The sequence below is a fragment of the Lycorma delicatula genome, chromosome 6 (genome assembly GCF_047948215.1).
Source record: "Lycorma delicatula isolate Av1 chromosome 6, ASM4794821v1, whole genome shotgun sequence".
Taxonomy (NCBI): domain Eukaryota; kingdom Metazoa; phylum Arthropoda; class Insecta; order Hemiptera; family Fulgoridae; genus Lycorma; species Lycorma delicatula.
Window position 1 is genome coordinate 7,593,741 of NC_134460.1, and position 4,764 is coordinate 7,598,504.

Consider the following 4,764-nt stretch of genomic DNA (forward strand, 5'->3'; position numbering starts at 1 on the left):
AAAGTATAAAAACCGTTTGCCACCCAGAGTACAGAATTCGATAAGGATTATTATTTTTTACTAATAGCACTTTCGATATTTTCCCTCATCATCAGTTAACTTTTTCTTCCAAATCACACATTAAATTCAACCATTAAAATTATAACATATAAAAATATGTAGTCATAAATATTAAAAGATTAAAAAAATTTTTCATTATGTGGCTAGTCACACATACAGTACTGTAATGTTATGTAATATTTTTTTGCTAAGTTGGTATACATATATATATATATATATATATATATAAATCAGTTAAATAAGGTTATATATCTAATAAGTTATATGTTGCTATTTTATCATTTGTTCAGCTTGATTAATTACATTGTAAAATTCATGTAACATCATGAAACTATAATTATGTGTCAACCTGTTGTAGTAAATAAATGATTAGTCTTCATCAGTAATAGCTAATTTTTCCTATTGTGAACAACTTTCTTCTTTTTAGGACAATATCAGTTGAATATCTTAATTACTTATATATATATAACGGAATAAATATAATAATGAATAATCCGCATGAACTAATACATGATAATATTACATTGCTTAGTTTCATTGTTCCATTTAATCCTGGCTTAGAAAATGTCTTCAGAAAGGTAAGTAATACTCACACACATTATTACTAATTATATCACACACTATTACTAATTATATCTTGTAGTTCAATAGCCACTTAATATCTACATTAAGGTCTTAAATATTGGCCTAAAATAGTTAATTGGGTATCAGCTAGTTGACAAGTTTAACTTTGTGACAACAATCTGAATTCATGAGAATGATTTTTCATGAATTCAGTGCTTATTTCTTATATTTTTGAAAATATTTATGGAACATTTATTATTAGCAACATTTACGTGATTGTGTGTTAAGCTAAAACTAATTACAGGAGATTGGAAAAATCAAGGCATGTTAATTACATAGATGTGTGTGTGTGTGTGAGTGGAGAGAGAGTGATTCACGAAGGATGTAACAAACTTCTACTGGTGAAAATAAGAAGAAAGTTCTTATAAACATACGTTCAGAAGTGCTTCCTTCGTTGGTGAGTATTGGCTGGCGAAAGATTTCATCTGATTTTTTTTTTTTACTTTGGGTAAAAAGTTAACCCAGACTGTAATTATTAGGAACGAAATTAAGGTTTAAATTTAGATGTTTTATGTTGAAAATACATTATACTATGTTTGGCATAACATGTAAGTAATCTTGTTAAATGGTTAGTAAACATATAAAAGTTGTAGAAAATTTTATTCTGAGCAAAATAGTGTGAATATAGTCCACAGAAACTAAATACAAATTACAGGATACATTAATTAAATACAAATACAGGAATTTAGAAGTTTAATAAAAAGAAAACATACCAAAATGTGGCAAATTTTTACTAACAATCTTTTTGGTGGCTTTGTGCATTTGAACTGGGTTGTTTTGTATTAGTTGTACTACACAGAGAATTCTATTAACCAACTCTTCTCTTGTATTATACTTTTGTTCATATACTAATGATTTCCGCTGGAATTAGTCAAAAGATGTTAAGTCAGGCTACCTTGGAGGCCATTGACAGATCCACAACTTCTGATGCACTTGTTTAAAAAAAGTTACACAGTTGTATTCAGTGCATTTGAAGCAGTTAAACTTATACTTTTAGACTGATGTGTTCTTTTTTAGTTTGTGGATCTTGGGTATTTTGTTTGTGGTGTATAAAAGATTTACCTTTTTCCTGAAAACATTAACAATTATTCATTTCTTTGGTTATTGCGAGTTCATTCAATTATCTGCTGACACAAACGTCTGTTTTGGATAATATCTACAAAATGCTATATGCTTATGCTACTTAGGATATCTACACAACATGCATCAAGACATATTAAGAATAATTAGGATATTTGTGTTTTGAATCTGTGTTTGTCTATTTTGGATAAGGTAAAATATGTAGGTAGTTGGGTTTGTTTTATTGTTGAGGGTAAAAATGTCTTCTGGATATGAGTGATTGTGCGATCATTATCCTGGATTGAGGTTCAGCAGTGTGTTGTGATACATTCTTAAAAACATTTTTTACTACTTTTTTTTTTGGGGGCAGAACAACTGTACTGTGGCATATAATACTGAGAAAATTCACTTGAAAGACCATTTGATCTTTGGAAGTACACATATTTAAAATCTTATATTACTTTTCTTTTTCTTTTTAGGGAATGTTTGCAGTTCCAAATAAAATGGGATTTAATGAAGTTGTCTATCATTTACTAAATATAATTTATCCAGCGAAATGTAAAGAAACATTAGTGTGGCCTTGTCTCAGTAGGAAGGATGAAATGAAGTTTAGATCAGATGTTGCTAAGTTTATTGCTTTTATCAGTGAAGTAAGTGTGTAGTTATTTCAAAAATTATTTTTATTTATATTTCTTTTTTGTATCTCAAACTTCAAAAAACTGCACTAGTAATCTCTTAGTTATTATATCTCGTAATCTCTTTCTTATTTAGATGAAATCTTTTTTTTATTTTTAGGAAAAAAATGTTAGTCAGTAAGCATCGACATGCTTAAGTGCTTTTGTATCTCCCCATTAATTGTAGTGGATCTGTAGATAATGAGGACATTATTTCTAATATGTCTTGGACTTGCATCAGTCCCTTTATATAAAATAAATTCTTCAGAATAAGATCTTTCACAAAATATATGCACCTCTTAAAGATGTAGTGGCAATGAAAAATTATGTGTACCTGTATTTAAGCCACAATTTTTTCATACCAGTGTCAATACCATCCCAATGGTTGTGGAAAATGTATTCATCAAATGAAGAAGGAGTACTTACATTATTTTCCTTGGAAGAAGAAAAAGAAAATAGGAGATTAGTAATAGCATAATACTATTAAAATTTGGTTATATACTAATATATGACAAAAATGTTTTGTACTATTCTCCTCTACTGATCCATTTACTGAATAAAAGAATTTTAAAATGACAGTTACTTTAAAAATCATGAGAGGTCTAAATTATTTTCACTGTGTAGCCGAGTGACAAATTATTGATAGATTACTATAAAGAAGGATAAAAAACTAATGACACAATGTTATGCCATTTGAATTGTAAGTGTGTAGAAAAATAAAGAACATTCTGCTGCGATGAGTAAATATATTTTTTATTTATTTCTGTAGAAAGATCATTATTTAATGGTTGACCCTGATTACTATGCCTTTTGGGCAAATTAGGACTGAATAAACTTTGTACAGCTGTATGCAGATTTTGAGGCTAGAGAAGTTCTGTTTCATTTAGAGGTTGATCTAAAATCTAATAATATACATGTGTATATAAAAACAAACTTGTAGGTTTATACAGAAGGGAAAAATGTTATGAATTTGAGAAGAAGAAAGTAGTTAATCATTTTAGAGAAGAGTGTACTGGAATATGAATTCTGAGCAGGTTTGTAAGATCCTAACTATATGAAGCTGTAAAAATTGATGATATGCCATCACAACTATATTATGTTCTGGCAAAATAGGGCTGAATAAATTCTAGAAATTAATAAGAAAAATGTTTATAAACCGGAAATATTACCTGCTGTGTAAGGCCATATTTGTATACAACAAAGGGTTTCACTAAATAAACTGATATAGTTGATCATTGTAACTTTATTGAGAAACTTTCACACAGTTCATTCACCAAAGCATGCTTGTGCCACAATGCTTTATTAATTAGATACCAGTTTACCTGACTTTGCAGCTTCAGGATGATATGTTCTCTAAGTCTTCTTAGAGCAGGACAGCATATTTCAAAATATAATTTGATGGGATCACTTCCATAAATTCAATACAACAGGGTTATGCCTCGCTAAGTGTTGGATGAAATCTCGTGAATGAACAGGCTGTATTAAAGATATTACAGGCGTTCCACCTTTCAGTTTGGCATGAAGACCTCACATTCATATATCTTCATTAAGTGAAGGTAAACCTTACTTTGAAGTAAATCTTCAAAGCAAGAGCATGAACTCTTTTACAGGGGAAGTAGAGTAACATAACTAAATATTGAAGGTAAAATTTAAAAAGTACTTTACCTTTCAAAGTAAAAGTACAGGCGGTACCTTTTAGAAGTACAAATTTTGTTTTAGTCACAGGAAGATTAAAATTCTACTGATTCACTTAGCTTTCCATGAGAACTAATTTCATCTCATCCCTTCCTTCCATTAAAAGAAGTTTTATACTGTTGCCTTTTTAGAGCAGAAACAGAAGAGCAAGTGAGCTTTAATGCCAGGGACAAGAAAAGCCTTATGAACTTTCCCTGGTGAAGTATTTTTCCACATTTAGGTGGTATTTTAAAAACTGTTTTCAGATTGGACAAGTAGCCTCCCACAAATTTGCAGAATTTGGTAACTCTTCAGCAAGATACTCAAATTCCAGCTTGAAGAATAAAACGCTATCTCATTTGTAAAAGTTAGCCATTCACCGTAGCATGTAGTCTGTTACAATGGATGTGATTGTTAACTGAATATCAGGGTACATTTTATAATAAAAATAAAAATGCTTGCATATTTGTCATTCAAAAGGGGGGAAAACTTTATGATACATTTTTTTAATAAAAGTTATCAAAATGTAATTTTTGAAAGTAAAAAATTATATTTTTGTATTTTGTCTATTGTCCTTATTATACCAATGTGTAATTTACATAATTGTATAATTTTGTTAATTCTTTGTCATTTTTATAATTCTTATAATTGTCATTCTTTATTTTAGATCACA

At 29.2% G+C, this 4,764-nt stretch overlaps 1 protein-coding gene across 3 annotated transcripts in view; it reads left to right on the forward strand.

The window, feature by feature from the left end:
* Positions 1-2,381, forward strand: part of LOC142326454 (uncharacterized) — a 161,834-nt gene extending 159,453 nt beyond the window's left edge. For 2 of the 3 annotated variants that reach the window (XM_075368999.1, XM_075369000.1), the window contains one exon: positions 2,223-2,381. The gene's annotated coding sequence lies outside the window, so the exon portion shown is untranslated. Of the gene's footprint in view, positions 1-487; positions 639-2,222 lie in introns of all 3 variants that reach the window. The other variant, XM_075368998.1, reaches the window with a different exon arrangement.
* Positions 2,382-4,764: the final 2,383 nt, after the last annotated feature.